The 17,502-nt window shown below is 35.8% G+C and overlaps 1 protein-coding gene across 1 annotated transcript in view; it reads right to left on the bottom strand.

Annotated features, from left to right (window-relative positions):
* The window catches only part of LOC123875154 (Down syndrome cell adhesion molecule-like protein Dscam2), a 106,816-nt gene extending 104,609 nt beyond the window's left edge, over positions 1-2,207 (bottom strand). Inside the window, exon 1 of the mRNA XM_045920835.1 lies at positions 1,871-2,207. The gene's annotated coding sequence lies outside the window, so the exon portion shown is untranslated. The remainder of the gene's footprint in view (positions 1-1,870) is intronic.
* Positions 2,208-17,502: the final 15,295 nt, after the last annotated feature.

The following is a 17,502-nucleotide window of genomic DNA, read 5'->3' as shown; positions in this document are numbered from 1 at the left end:
GTATATATGGCAGGAAACACGGCCGCCGAAATGGCGTTCCAACCTTTAGGCTCTCCCCATTGCCCGCAGCATGAATCTGAGCTTCCTTATGATGGTTATATTATGTACATATAATATCTCATAAGAAATCTCTAACACACAATCCAGCTAAGTAAGTCCAATTTCGAAAAAAGCTAGCTAGCCGACAAATCTAACTCAGGCAGCCTTCGGGAACCTTCGAGATGTCTCTGTCCAAAATTCCTCAATGCTTGAAGAACAGTCTTTGAATAGTGCATATTGTCAGTGATGAAATATGGATCCGAAATATAGGTCTTTTTTTTGTACACAGGAAATGCCTGACGCATACCCCTCCGTCATGTGGGGCTTGCACCAAACTTGCACTACTACGAAATCCATTTCGGAACACGGCACCCGGAACGAGGCGCGCTATCTCCTAACATAGGTATAATACCTATTTAGAACACTTACTATCTGTCATCATAATCTATGACAACCTCCGAGTATTTACCTGGTAAAACCGTAACTTTAGAATAAAATTTAGTATATAAGCAGGCTTCATTTAGAAATGAAAAAATCCCTATTTTATTTTTCAACGATTATAAACACAACTTTCATTCAAAAATAATAAGCTTATATTCATTTTAAATAATATTTTGCGACGAAATGACGCGCACAGTCCTTCCGCCATGACAGTCCAGTGGACACTGAATTCCATAGAGCGCCTGCAAGAAAATAAATAGCACAGGAAGTTTTTTGGTTAGTTTTAGATTATTTAAGAAACGAAAAACATTTAGTATAAAACTAACAGTTAAAATTGATTGCTAAACCTAAACATATCATTTTCTGGAGGTTGGCTTCAAAGTATCAAGATGTTAAAGAAAACTTTTACAGAACAAGTTGCGAACAGCAATGTTTTCAACTTGGTTTTTTTTTATTATTGGGATAATGTATACTAAATTAAAAAAGGCCCTTATAATCTTCACAAACTGAAGTTTTTAATTGCATGTATTTAATAGCTGTTAATGCTTTAGAAAAATAAACAATTTACTTCAAAGTACAGCATTTTTGCGATTTGTCAAATAGCAATTACCTTAAAGTTATTACATTACCAAGTTTGACACAGACTGTGAAGTTACTTAAAGGGCCTTACAAGTCCTTAATAACTTTAGTTAACTTAGATACATGATAATTTTATGAAATGAAATTAATTTATTCGTTTCATGTAGGACAGCATGTGCAGCTTATGTTATGTGGTTATTTCAAGACTCTACCGATTCGGAAAGTAATTTGTACTGACAAGAGACGGCAAGAAACTTAGCAGTTGCTCTTTTTTTTAAAAACAAAATGTTAGTTACAATATGTAAATATACATACATGAGTAATGTAACTACCTTGTGGGCTGCTGAATGTAAACCCAACCGTTTCCATCATATCAGGCTAAATTATTCTTTAACAAAACTATTTTTTCTACTGCCGTGGTAATAATATGATCTGATACTACCTATATCAGATAACACTTAATTTTACTTATCAAAGCGTTTCTCCCGCTTTTTTTTAAAGAAAAACTTTACGGTTTAAATTACTTAATTTTTAACATTGATAATCCCATAATGATACCAACTGCAACATACTCGTATGTATAACATCTCATAATGATGTAATTAAATGAAGTGACAATTTTTTTTAATACTCTTGAAACTTATGTAAATATCAATTACATTTAAATTAATAGACAAACTTTTATTATCTATCAAACGATGAAATCATAAGCTATTTTTTAAATAAAAACATTATTGTTGCGCTTAATCTTAAACATAGTTGCAGTAATGAAGCAACATCTTAATTAGTTGGAGAAAGTTTCGTCACTCACCAACTTTCCACAACTTTCTTCAAACACTGAGTTGCGAGCAAGATTCATACCACACTTGCACAACTGTGTCCAAGAGACACAAAGTCCAAGAAAAGTTCACAAAGAAAAGCTCGTGAGAAATATATGAGGATATAAAAACACTATCGAGAAATTAACCGCCGCTCGTCGCGTGGCAGTGGCGCGGCGGAGGCTGCGAGCGAGCGGAGGCTGCAAGGATCGCGAGAGACTGAGCCGAGCACCAACCGCCCGCGTTCTCTACCTATTTTATATAAACGCCTATATACCGATTTATATATTTACCCGCACTCATACATATTTAACTTTTTTCCCATTTCACATCGTTTATTCCCCGTATGTGAGACGCGGGCAGCGCGCTCGTGTGTGTGCGCTGCCGCCATTCGAACCGAACGGAACGAACGCTCCACTCTTCTATTTACGTGTTTTTAGAAAGGGTGAAGCTTTTATACCTTTCCTTTCTACTATTCGCTCCGTAGTTGAACGCAATGCTCTGAATATCGGACCATGAAATATTTCTTCTCGATTTATGAGTTCCATTTTTTTTAGATCATATTTTTTCAGGTGGGCTGTTTTATCAATTTACTGCCCGCTGAAGGGGCCTTCTGTGATATAATGGAATGTTACTTAGACGTAACGAATTTGATATTATTTTTACTCGATTTTTTACATGAAAGGCTTTCATCACAATTTTTACACGAAAATTTGCGAAACCCTCTTGTATACTTAGGCACTTAAACTTTTAAATAAAATATGGTTGCGTTACTTTGAGTTGATTTATGATAATATCCACCAAAGTATTAGATAATATATCGCATATTATTTCCAAATATCATTGTAAAACTCTGTGATTGTCGCGACTTTCCCTGCGTAATTTTCGGTTTTATAAAATGCCGTGAGAACTCTTTGAAAAGTGGCATAATTCCGGCTTCGGGATGCAAGCTATCTCTGTACCAAATTTTGTCAACGAGGTAGCGATAGACAGACACACACATTTATAATATTAGTATGAATTTTGTAGAGCAAAATTAGACTAGATTGTGGTTTTTAACAAAAAATTCCCTGTACATTCTATGAGTCTAATAAATATAAATAAATAAATAGTTAGATAAGGCTAGCTTTAAGTTTTATTCTATAATTTTCGATAAATGAAAAAATATTTATAACTATTATTATGATTTACAAACAAACTCTTATACAAACTACTTCATACATATAACATCAAAAGAATACGACAGAAAGAAGATTGTAAAGAAAAACTGTTTAAGTTCTTAACTAAATTAAGAAAGACAGTTTACTTTTATTGTGCACCAAACAAAAACTTAATAAAATTCCATACACTCCAGAAGTAAATTGTACAATATGGCGCTGCGGTTGTACGCTACACGGAGATCTCTTCCAGAAAACTGCGAGTAACGAAGTTAGTTATATGTATTTTACAGATGCAATATTTATCTCAATTACTTGAGTTTACTTTTCGAGCATCCCTTTTATGCTTGCAAATATATTATTAAATTCCAGATAGGCAAAGCAAGTAATTGTACCTATTTTAAAAAGTGAAGATAAACTTGTACGCTTGTGTGCACGCACCTTTTAACACCTATGAGCGTCATAGAGATATTATAAAATAACCCTTAGTGCACTGTATTAAGGTTTGCGGTTGAAGCAAAATACGTGAAAAATTTATACACGATGTTTTTATTTATTTTTATACTATTATTAATATAATAATCCTATATTTTGAGGTGCACATTATGTGCTAACGGAAAATATTTATTAGAAGAATAAAATCCGTACGTAAACTGAGAAAAATGTACCTAAACTTGACCCTAAATCGTTAATTCTGCGTGGAAGAGGTGAAGGAAAATCGTTCTAATAGTATCAAAATTAATGATTTTATCAAAAAATTACTCGATCTCTGGAGATAAAGGACCAATCTATTTTTAGCAATCTGTAGTTCCAATTTACTTAGTATATTTTAGCCACAAAGCGTACCGAAAATCTATACAAGTGTGCAAATACGTCCTTAATCCATAATGGGCGTACTTTGAAAAAAAGCGGCCGTGTACCAAGGTTTGTATGCGTATAACTTCTTTGATTAAATAATTTCTGACATAGTTACTAAAAGTTCAAATATATAATGTTAGAAATATCAAACATGTCAATTTGTCTAAAAAATTGGGCACAGAATTAAATTGCATTTGATTTAGATGCAGCGATGCTGGCTACTTTTTATATCGGAAAAATATTTTAGTCTCACGGAAAAAAATAAGTAGAGTAGGTATATAGGTATCTACGCGAACCTAAAGTGACTGGCACTAATCCTTAATAGCCCTACTAATATTATATAAGTAGTGAAAATGTGTTTATTTGTTGGTTTGTCCCTAAATCACGCCCCAAAGTTGCGACAGATCGACGATTTTTGGCATGGAATAGAGTAATAGACCTGGAGAGTGGCATAAGTTACTTTTTATCTTGGAAAATTAAAAAGCTCCCACGGGATTTCTAAAAACCTAAATCCACGCGAGTAAAGGAGCATTATCTAATGTAAGATAAAGTTGTTAGATGCCTCATAATCATCACCCTGGCCAGTCACTACTGAGCACAGGTCTAGTCTCAGAATGAAAAGTGTTTAGGGCATAGTCCGCCACGCTGGTCCTGTGCGGAGTGGCCAACTTCAGACACCTTTGAAAACATTATGAATAAGTCTCAGGCATGCAGGTTTCCTCGCAATATTTAGCAAACTGTGATGTTTAATTTGCTCAAATCCTTAGAACGCACAAAGGTCCGAAAAGTTGAAGTTTGAGTTTCAAACAGCTCATGTCATGGGTAAGTATCAAAATTTATATTGAGTGGTCGCTTCGCAATAACTGGGTGTCATTTTAAATTTACGAGTGGCTGCGGCGTACGCTGGACCGCGCATCCATCACTATTTATTACAGTAGTTCAGCACCTCGCACACACTGTGGCTTAAAATCGATTGCTGAAACAAACACTGATTGTATATTGTCTATTTTAGAATACCCATAACATTTTTTTATTACCCCAAATAAAATTTAAATGCAACATACAAATACCATTATTTTTTTTGAAGCTAGTTAAATTGGTTTCCTATTCAAATACAATAACAATATTAAGGACTAGCAAATAACACATGTAGACCACATTCCATAAAATAATTATTTAGAATATTATCAATGTCTTCCTGAATGGATCACGCAGGTAATTACCGAATAAGAAAAAAAATTGTACGCAATATCTGCACGTATGCATTTAATGCAAGTTGGTTGAACGAATTTATACTCAACTTACGAAATAAAGCCCTATAGGTACTTCGTCCGCGTAGATTTAGGTTTTCTTTTAAAATCCTCTGTTTATCCTGGATAAAAAGTAGCCTACGCCCGTCCCCAGGAGGAATTAACCCTGTCTCAATCATGTCAAAATCGGTTAAAATGATGATTGGTCTGTCTGTTACCTTTAAAAGGTAAAAGACAGACCGATAGACAGACAGAAAGACATATTTTTACATTTAAAATGTTAGTATGAAAAATGTGGATATTAAGTATGGATTTATAGCAAAATAAACACTAAACAGTGAGAATTTAGACAACTAACGTCGCGGGCAGATAACGAAATTTATGTTTAGCGCTCCCTTTCCCATAACTGGGCGTCATTTTAAATTTACTAGACTTATTGCAACGTGCGGTATATCGGACGTTTAGTATTTATAGCACTCGTACGATACCTTCTGTATCCTGTGCTGGAGAAAATTATTACCTACTATCTCTATTTTCTCGTTTAAATTCAAAGATACAACTCTTTTCGTCTAAGTTTAGGTCCACACTTACAGATTCATAATCATCATCATCATCATCACCATCAAAGGGCTTTAGTTCTGGCTTGGTCACGCAAACTTCTTTATCGAAGGCAGTCAGATTTCAACCAGTTCCGAACCCCCAAAATCCTCATGTACAAAACTCCGTCAATCTACCGGCCTCTAGGTGTTCCTCGACCTTCCTGGCGCAGTAACGAGCGCCATACTTTTATACAAGTATAAATTAAAAATTTATAACACCCCCGACAAGTGAAGGTTACAGTAACTAGAAAAGAGCTAATAACTTTCAAACAGCTGCTGAACCGATTTTCTTGGATTATAGCTAAGAACACTCTCGATCAATAATCATAATCATAATCATTTATTTGCTCAAATGTAGGTTATCATAGATTTTACAATTTATTCTAGTGTCACTATACTTGCCATGTAATGGCGTGCAAATATTTTACATAAGCAATGTAAACTACAAAATTTACTAAATTGTTTAAATGTACATTGTCCTTTTTAACCACCATAGTCCTTAGCCACCTTTCAAACAAAAAACTAAATTAAAATCGGTTCATTAGTTTAGGAGCTACGATGCCACAGACAGATACACAGATACACACGTCAAACTTATAACACCCCTCTTTTTTGGTCGGGGATTAAAAAGGGAGGTCTCGAGTTTAATTTCTAGCAGGGGCAATTTAGGAATTTATAATTTTGAAACTATCACTATATTCTGCTTTTTGGTATGATATGGTATGATACTCTGTTAAAATGTAAAATCAATGGCTAACTTATAATTGAAAAAAAAAAACCGAAAAGAGAAGTTTTCTTAGTATGCTCCCCAGCGCTTTTCATTATACAATTACGTAGCTTAGTTATCATTTGTACTTTAAATTGTGTAGGTACTTAACTTTAAAAAAAATTACAGAAATTCGGAAACTATATATCTATTTACTTACACAGATACTTATTTCAAAAAATTGAGTTTAATTGGATCGGTTAGTACTGAAATGAGAACCACACTAAGTAAATACATTTGTTTTGACGTTTGCGTTACGAATGAACTCATCTAAAATTTCGTATTCAACTCCACATTTTCAAAACATGTCGAAAAATATAAACTGCACTGTTAAAGTACACACACATAAGTCGTCGTGGAAAAGTAATGCAATTAATTTTAGTGGTCGTTTCCCAATAACCGAGCGTCATTTTAAATTTATGAGCGATGCGGCGTCCACGTAACTGCACGTCAATCACAATTTATTAGTTATTCGATCACACTGTACCCTCGAATTTTGTCTCAGAATAGAATTGCTGGTTAACGAGACGGATTCAGTCGCTAAAAATATAAGCGGTCGATAAAATATGTCCAGGCCCGCTCTTCACTTGCCTACGAATCGCCGCACCAAAGCCTGTGGACGCGGCGCGTAACAATCAAAGAGTTCCCACGGGATTAAACTACATCCACGTGGCTGAAGTCATGGACATAACCTTGTTCATAGTATATAAGTAAGCTCTTGTAACTACGTTTTCACTTGGTGGTAAGTGATGATGTAATCTAAGATAGAAGCGGATAACCAGGGAAGGTGGCTGTTGAATATAGTTAGGTATTTCAGTACGATATCTATTACCTAGGTATTCAAGATAATTTAACATTATGATCGTAATTGTATTGCTTTATAACAGGAGTTGAAAATTTTGAACAGCTGACGTCATAATATCGTAGTAAAATTTATATTTAGCGTCCATTTTCCAATATGTGCACGTCATTTTAAATAAACGATGTTTTCGATACACAGAGAATGCCGACAGCCTGCGGCGAATTCTTGTACCCGACCGTGTATCCATATATTAAATAACCAGTAGTCTATAATATTATGGATGCTATATTAATAAATGCAGTCGCGCTGGTCATAGTTCCACTGCTACGGGTAAGCCTTGACTTAGTCAAGCTCCATCGAAGGCGGTCAAGCCAGCCTTCAAAACCTTCATCTCTCCACTCCTTTATTCTACCGAGAACTAGGTCTTTCTCGCCTTTGGCAAGTTTCTGGTTCGCTGTCCTACGAACTTTAGGAGCTTTATAATATAATTCTTGATTTTGACCACACTTTAGAAAACGATTATCCTGAATTGCTAAGAAATATCCGTTTCAAGTATCTATCGTTTATTTAGTAAGTTATATGCTTTAATAGATATACAGTCAGTAGGTAGCTTACACATAGTTTCAAGCTGGAGTAGGTGTTATTAAGAGGGGTCTCTCCGTCACTCGCTTCATACAAACGTAGTTCCAATTTCATTTGAATATTAAGCAACCAAAGTCCATGAAATTTTACAGACATATTCTAGAAACGAATATCTATGTCTGTGGTTTTCCAGATTTCTGTTAATATATTCGGTTTGAAAGTTACGCGGTCTTAAAAATTTACATACAAATCTTTGAGCCCCTGTAATTTTAAAACTACATATTTTTAGAAAAATCTAAAACACAACAGACACAGATATTAGTTTCTAGAATATGTCTGCAAAATTTCATGGACTTTGGTTGCTTAATATTCAAATGAAATTGGAACTACGATTGTATGAAGCGAGTGACGGAGAGAACCCTGTTAAGTAGGTAAGTACCTATTTACCTACTGACGTGTCATAAAGAATGAATGTTGAGTAATTTTCCTTGGCTTTTATGCCTCTATAGCCTGCGCGCCATTGTGTTATACAGTAACACTGAAAATAAAACATTTATTTTTATTAGTGGTTTCCTGTTAGAATCATGTTCATAAATTCATAATCTTACTGTGCAGTGGGCGGGGATCCTAATTTCATATTTATTTCACTCCACCAACATTATACTACGCACGTACAACATCTGAGAATCGATTACCGAAATGTAATTTATTACGTTCAATATCACGTATTTATTGACTATCTCGCACCTTCACTTTCCGTTGATGTTAGGCGAAAATTTTAGAGAAAATATGGCGTTTCGAAGCGAGCAAATTGAAATTTCGGCGAAAACTTTATTACGGCACATAGGGGTGTAATATCGAAGATATTGTTAAATTGCTTTTGATGGATATTTTAGTTATTTTCATTCCAATTTTGTACTGAATTGTTGAAATTCGATTGACAGTGCCCATTCCAAATAGGTACACACACGAACTAGAGAATTCGAATTCATGGAATATTCGCCGCGTACGACTCGGCTTGATTTGCGTTTGGCAAAATCTGACATAATACAACATCATCATCATCAACTGAGTACGAGTCTCCTCTCAGAATGAGAAAGGTTTGGCTACATTCCTGTATATTATGATATTATTTCAACGTACCTACAGCTGAGTCTAGAAAAATTTTCACTTAGCCTTTTTTATTCCGATACTAGTCTTTGGCTGCGATCTCACCGGATGGTAAGTGATGATGCAGTCTAAGATGGAAGCGGGTTAACTTGGAAGGGTTGAGACAGTTTAATTAAACCCATAACCTTGATCGGTTCCTACGTGGCATCGTACTTGAACACTAAATGGTTTTGCCGGTAGGGTGATAACTAGCTACGGCCGAAATCTCCAACCAGACAATCTCTCTTTCTGTCTGTAATGTATAGGTATCTATCTCCACTAAGACATGATTTTCAGAAATTCGCCGGGGCTGGTCAGGTAGTGTTGCGTAGGTACATGATCAGTAGAGTTCAATAAAAAAGTGACCTTTTTCAAATAGGCTATGGTGTCGTACTCATGATAAAAAACTTTTCTCGTCGCTAATTGAAGTCGTCCTAGGAAGACCGTTAAATTATAGTGAATATTGAATTTAATATTCAAGTGCAAACCTGTCGTAGACTAAATATCTTCTTATACCACTGACAGACACCATAATTGAACATCGTTGAACATAACAATAATATTATGTATTATCTAACACAAATATAGAATCACTGATACGCACGCACCTGTCAGTTGTCAATTTCTCTCATTCCATTCGAGGGATATGTCGAGAATTTCACCAAATAATATATTAAACCCGTATTCAGTGAATATTTCATGATGGTTGTTATTATTTGATTTGAATGAGCGGATAATATCATGTTTGTATTATGTATTTGAAAACATGATAGGTTCTATATTGGGATTCCAAGGTACTAGAATGGCAACCTCGCTCCGGAAAGCGCAGGTTGGAAAAACCCCTACTAGGTGGTCAGACAACATTAAACGATTCGCAGTTGCTGGATTCAAGCGGCGCAAGACCATGGCGTATGAAAGTCCGAACGAGAGAACTTAGAGACATAGCAGTGGACGTTGGTTGGTAATGATGATGGTGATTATCTATATTTAATAAATGCGAAAGTGTGTCTGTCTGTCTGCTAGCTATTTACGGGTCAACTTTTTTATCCAATTCATCACGCCATCGTCACCTGGGCCTGCCTCTCTGGCGTTGATGGTCCTAACTCCTGAGGAGCCCATCTGGAGCCGATTTTGTCCACAAATCATATGGGATACATGAGTCCCAGTCCTATTTGAGCAAAGGGGCTGCATTGTCAACGTTGTTGTCTACTCTCGTTTTGAAACATATAACAGAATTGCTTATTCGATCTGCTAATTCTAATCCAAGTATGCTACGCTCCATAGCTCTTTGGTAATTCATGAGCATGGACTTATAAGAGTTCGTCAGAGATCAAGTCTGAACACCAAATATGTGATAGTTGGTAGAATGTTACTTATAGTGGTAAATTCTCAAAAGGCCTATATGTGTTCCAATAAGCTATCGCTATATAAATCCGTGAATTTTCCGTACATCCCTACCTAAATATAATAAACAGAACCAGGTATTTTTATTTAGAAAATGCATGCTGTTCCAATTTTTATTTATTCAATATTTTTTTTACTTTTCAAAGGTTCATGCACAAAATTGTATTTACAAAACTAGACTACGAATCGATCAAACCGTGAAAAAGGAAATGGTATGTACTGCCACGCCTATGTACAATGCTTTCGTCGTTACATTCTAGTAGGGCTGCCTGTTTGTACATTAAAGAATACGTTTTTACCTACTTATATACTGAGCAAAGTAATTTAACAATATATTTCTTTCGCCAGGCAGGGTACTCGTATATAAATGAATTGTAGTCAGGCATAGTAACCTAAAAGACAAGATAGACTGTTCCTATCATGTAAATTATTATTAATATAAGATATGTAACAGTTAAACAATTTAAATAAATAAAATGAAATGAAAAAGTCTCATCAATAGGTCACTTAAGTAGCTAAATTTTTTGGAAGTGGTGATAGCCTAGTAATTAAGATGGACTCCTATTGTAGGGCTGCAATTTGATATAATATCTATACATATATTGGGATTCCGAGATAATTGAATAGCAACCTCACACTGGATAGCGTTGATTTGGGAAACGCCTTCCCCACTAATGAATGGACGAGTGTACAAGCGGCGCTTGTACACTGCTCATTGCAGCAAGATTGTGTTCTGTGGCGATCGCTACAAAAGATATTATTATTCGAAGGTGGCAACCATACGTATACTACATACAGGCTTTTACGTATGTGTTAAGTGGAGCGGGCGCCCATCCGTATTGGAATTTATTTCGCTTAAAAATACACTAAAAGTGCTCCCAATACTACCGAATTCGTTCAATGAATAAACTGCCAGTCGACAAAATAAATTAAACCGGAAAATTGTAGCGAACCGTACATAAAACGCTAAGTTAATTGCTTTTCATAAAACATTGTCATTTTTAATACATAGTACATATATTTTTAAGAGTATACAATATACATTTAGTACATAACATACCTATTATGTTATTCAATAACTTGATGTTAAAACTGGTGAACAACTTTTTTTTTTAAATAAAAATAAAGCTCACAAGTTTGGTTGAAAGAGCAATCAAGGGAAAAGCGATGGGAAAAAGTTTAAACGGCTGAACATATTTTCATCAAACATAGGTTAGGTACATAACTAAAATTTTCAGATCCACATCCACTCATTTGAGCGCTGCTGCAATGACAGGCACATTGACAAATACTCATTATTATAAATTAAAACTAAAGGCCGTTCACACCAAGCACGTACACGTGACGTCCACGCTTTACGCAAGCGGTGTGCCATGTTTCATACAGTTCCATACATTACAACGCAATGGTACGCGCTACGTCTCCGCTTACGCAACGCTTACGTGGCCTGTGTGAATGAGCTATAAACCGAAAAGCTAAGTTTTCTTTAAAATACATCTACTCGAATACAAATGGTCAAATTCGATTAAGAATCCGGTAGAAAATTCTACTTCTGCCTTCTACCACTGTACGATGTGTGATTGCGGCTTTTTTCTATCTTTGATCGCAAATAATCCTTTTTGAAAGCCTCTAGCCAGTTCGCGAGCACAAATTCAATAAGTCAATAGATAGTAAGCAGTCTCCTTGCTATTCCCAAGGGACCGAGTCTATGAGGTTATTGGGGTCACGAATTTTATTTCGACTGGTAGCGTCTACCTACACTAATGACGTGGCATGATATTGATTGGTATGAAAGTTTTTTGTTATTGCGTGTTAGTAACGTTTGTATTATAGGAAGTAGTAAAGTTCGAACTGGCAACTTAATATACAGTAGGTACGTTTTTAGGGTTCCGTACCTCAAAAGGAAATACGGGACCCTTATAGGATTACTTTGTTGTCTGTCTGTCCGTCTGTCCATCCGTCCGTCGTGTCTGTCAAGAAACCTATAGGGTACTTCCCGTTGACCTAGAGTCATGAAATTTGGCAGGTAGGTAGGTCTTATAGCACAAGTACAGGAATAAATCTGAAAACCGTGAATTTGTGGTCACAGTATTTAAAAAAAATTAAAATATGTTTCAATTTTCAAAGTAAGATAACTATACCAAGTGAGGTATCATATAAAAGGGTGCATTCTAAAACAGATTTTTATTTATTTTTATGTAAGTATAACAGTTTTTGATTTATCGTGGAAAATGTTGGAAAAAATACCCGAGTACGGAACCCTCAGTGGGCGAGTCTGACTCGCACTTGGCCGGTTTTATAACTCATCTAAGCGGATGAGTAAGAAAATGTTGACCATTGCAATCTTTTGTAACGCAACTAATTAATTGATGACAGTCGATAAACTTACTCCACTATGGTAAGATGCCAATGTTGCCATAAAGCCTGATACACACACAATGACAAACAAGTTGTGTGTTTATATACCATCATACAATGACAGCTTTAATCCTAATACTATCTAATCTATGGCCCCTAGGGGCAATAATATTACTTTATCTTTAACTTCTGCTTATGATTAATTTCTACATCTAATTTACAGTCCTTAGTTTATTCTAATAAATAAGTACTTAGAATTCATTATATTTTATGACCTAGTTAAGTAGCACAAACACTTTTACTCTGGCATTGCACTTATCCACTTAAGTGTGGTAGACTTTTGAGTCGCATAATGACGAAGTTGATCTTGGTGAGCTTCAGCGTATTTTTAACCCCCGACCCAAAAAGAGGGGTGTTATAAGTTTGACGTGTGTATCTGTGTATATGTGTGTCTGTGTATCTGTGTATCTGTGTATCTGTGTATCTGTGTATCTGTCTGTGGCATCGTAGCGCCTAAACGAATGAACCGATTTTAATTTAGTTTTTTTTGTTTGAAAGGTGGCTTGATCGAGAGTGTTCTTAGCTATAATCCAAAAAAATTGGTTCAGCCGTTTAAGAGTTATCAGCTCTTTTCTAGTTTTCTTGTAGAAAAGAAGGTTAGATAACCGTTAGGTTCATAATATTATGTCAATAGACAAAAATGTCAAGCTGTCAAGATGGACGTTGCCTAAATACATAATTATTTATTTGAAAATGATGTTTTGGAAAACTCAGATACTTTGGATCGTCGGGGGTGTTATAAATTTTTAATTTACACTTGTTGTATGTTTTGTTTATCTGTATCTCAAGATCTCTGTGGCGAGTATTAGGGTGCATTAGTTATTTCCCTCAGTCTTACAGGTACTCAGTTAGGTACATTTCAAAACTTTATTTTGAGCTGAGAAGGTGCATGCAAAGTTTTTTTTTTCACCTTACTACTCAAATCTGTATAGCCTTAGTTAGACTGACATTTACGTAGACATAATACAATAGCTGAAACTTCAGACACAGTTACTTTCCCTTTCGGTTTTCTTTGTTTTTCGTACAATAAAAGCGCTGCAGGTTTACAGTTAACAAAAGGTTTGAAGCGCACCTGCACTTGTCGCTAATGTCACTGCGGTAGAATAATAGCTAGGAGTAGCGCACATGAAAACAGAACACAGCAATGAAAAAATTCAGTCAAGTGCGAGTCGGACTCACACACAAAGGGTTCCGTACCGTCATATAAGAAATAACATTTTTTAATTTTTTAAATTTTCATAGCAGCCATCTTGAAAATTTACTATTTTTATTATAGCGGCAATAGAAATAAACATTCTGTGAAAATTTCAACTCTCTATCTATTGGGGTTCACAAGATACAGCCCGCTGACAGACAGACGGACGGACGGACGGTCATAATATTATAAATGCAAAAGTGTGTTTGTTTGTGGGTTTCTTCATTTGTGTTTCAATCACGCCGCAACTGAGCCACGGATCGAGGTGATTTTTCTATCCCCAAAAATCAAAGAGTTCCAATGAGATTTTGAAAAGCCTTCCTTGCGGAGCAAGTTGAGGGCATCTGCTTATTAATTTAATTATTTCGTATATAAATCTACACAATTAAAAAAATATGTTTTGAAAAAATCATTTCATAAATGTTTTTTCCGTTGTTTCAATCTTCAATGAAAGCATTAAAATTCTTTGGGACGTTGAAAGCTGCTATTTAAATTAGAATAATTAAATCGCTTCGATAATAGTCCGTTTTTCAATATTCTTGGCGGGTCGCTTTTCAATAACAGAGCCATTTTCGTTTTGATTTACGATGAAATTTTAAAAAGGACTGCCCGCTGTGCTCTACCTCGGTTTGAATGGCTAGAAAAAGTGATCACACATTAAAGCATCGCATTTTTAGTAAGTACGTTAACATTAAAATCAGTATCATATGGCATAGAAATAAAAATAGAATTAAAAAGATTTTTATTTAAACAAACTTTACCTTTACATAAGCGCTTATTAAAGTCATTGATCTACGACTGGTCTAGAATGCCTTTCGAAAATAAAGTGCAAAAGAAACAGCTTTTTCAGGAACAAAAGTTAAAGAGTGACGTGGCTTCTGCAGCTCACGTACCAAATACCTACTAATAATGTCATCGCATTTTCAGTACTGAAAAATGTACTTCTTGGGGGCTGGGTCAGGGTGCCAATAAGCTAAGCTGATTCCTAGTTTCATAATGCCACTTGCGTGTCTTTGTTTCACACGATCACGTATATACGTCAAATTCGAAATTCGAATTCACCAGAGAAAACCGAATGACGTGTGCGCTCTATCTTCGTCAGCAAAAACAAGTGTATACAGACGTTGAATCCCTAGGAATTGCTTGTAGGTAATAGTTAGTATGTAGGTTGGCGAGGTTTTAAAAAATAGATGTAACGAGAAAGTGTATGTCCTTTATTAAATGGAAATATAAAACAAAATGTTGTTAGGTCAATTTTAGAACCCTTAAAATTGTTTAACGAATCATATTTCATTACAATTTTCGACTCCCCTTTTCGTCACGTCCCGTCGCATCCATGAACAATAACGAAAAAGGTTCCATTTAATTTGGCTTCCTCGTTTGTTATATCCGGTTTCATATGATTTCTATTTTTATATCCAGTGTACATTTTGCGCAAATTTTATTTCGTTGAAAATTTTATAAACTTAATTTAAGTACCTAACTTAAAGTTTGTCATATAACTCCAAAATATGACGAGTAGAGACGTTCATGTCTGTCTGGAAACAAAAGTTGAGCAATTTTGACTTCTTATTTTTTCTAGTGCGCCAGATATCTTCGATATCTTATCAATATTAGTAAATAACAATCGTTAGCCATAACCACCGTATTGGGTTGACATCACATTGTCGTAGGGGCGATGGCCATTGGATCCAAAAAGTCCGAGAGTGAAGAACCACGTATAAGTGTAGCGTGGGACGTCCTTCAGCATGATGAATTGACGATATAAAGAGGGTGGTGGGAAACCGCTGGTTGAGGAAGGCTGAGGACAGGGTGTGGTGGCGCTCATACACTGTATCTCCATCGACAGCTGAGTTACCTGAACTTTCTTCTATATGGTCCATAGTTACCTACAATGACCAATACTCATCAATACGCCTACCCAGCGCGGTCATTGTGGGCAAATCCTTGTATGGGATGTTAAACTAATATCTATACTAATAAATAAAATTGGAGTGTCTGTCTGTAATTTCGAAATAACTACCGCATATTAAGGTCATATGGTTATTTGAACGATACTATAACTGAATCACACGTTTTTAAAATTTTTGTCTGTCTGTCTGTCTGTCTGTCTGTTTGAAAAGGCTAATCTTGGGAACGGCTGAACCGATTTTGACGGGATTTTCACAAACAAGTAGAGAATTGACCAGGGAGTAACATAGGCTACTTTTTTAACTGACTTTCAAAAAGGGAGTTGTGTTTTTCTACCTATGTACACCGAAATCTCCGAGATTTCTGAACCGATTTGCGTCATTTCTTTTTTAATCGATAGAGGAACTTTGCGACATTGTTTCATAATAAAATTGGAGTCCAACTCCTCAATCCTGATGCTGCAGGGGATCTGACCAATCCACGCGGGCGAAGCTGCGGGCATCAGCTAGTCTATAATAATAATGAGGGCGTTTACTAGATGCAGTAAGTAATAACTAAGTACTTACTAACTAGAACTAAGTAAATAGTTACTTCGCAAAAATTATAGGTATATTATACCAGTCTTATTATTTCAGCGATTGTGTCACACAATGTTACACCCGACTCTGGAAGCACATAATCCGTTGACCTCTCTCGGGGATTAAAATCTCAATGAAATACTGCGTGATCGGAACGACGTGGAAAGCCACGAATAATGGATAAAAAGCGAACGCTGAATGGACTTAATGGTTTTATACTAAAATAGGTTTTCTCCTGACTCCGCCCGCCTGATTAAAAATCTCTTGAATTTATATTTAACTAGCTGATGACCACGACTTCGTCCGCGTGGATTTAGGTTTTTCAAAATCCCGTAGGAACTCTTTGATTTTCCGGGATAAAAAGTAGCCTATGTGCTAATGCAGGGTATTATCTATCTCCATTCCATATTTCAGCCAAATCTGTCGAGTAGTTTTGCGTAAACGAGTAACAAATATACACACACACATACACACGAACTTTCACCTTTATAATATTAGTGTGACTAGCCTATGCCCGCGACTTCGTGCGCGTAGACTACACAAATTTCAAACTCCGGTTTTACCTTTTTAAAGATTAAATTTTCAAAAATCCTTTCTTAGCGGATGTCTACGTCATAATAGCTATCTGCATGCCCAGCCCGATCCGTCCAGTAGTTTAAGCTGTGCGTTGACAGATAAGTCAGTCAGCTTTTCCTTTTACAGACTAGCGACCCGCCCCTGCCTCGCAGGGTAGCTTGAGAGGAGCTATTCCACTAAACCAGAGATACAGTGTTTGTTTTCGTGTAACTTTAAAAACTGTTTAGTCAGCTCAGTCAGGAAGCTATCAAATGGGACGAACGCAGCAATTACTATTTTTTAAATAAATAGTTACAGCGTACCTATAGTACAATTTACCACAGTATTATCTTGTATCAACTGAACGTACAGCCAGTAGCTTCCAAACCATCACAGCTCAC

The sequence above is a fragment of the Maniola jurtina genome, chromosome 19, assembly GCF_905333055.1.
Source record: "Maniola jurtina chromosome 19, ilManJurt1.1, whole genome shotgun sequence".
Taxonomy (NCBI): domain Eukaryota; kingdom Metazoa; phylum Arthropoda; class Insecta; order Lepidoptera; family Nymphalidae; genus Maniola; species Maniola jurtina.
The sequence above is the reverse complement of the archived record's forward strand: the minus strand, read 5'-3'. Positions and strand labels throughout refer to the sequence as shown.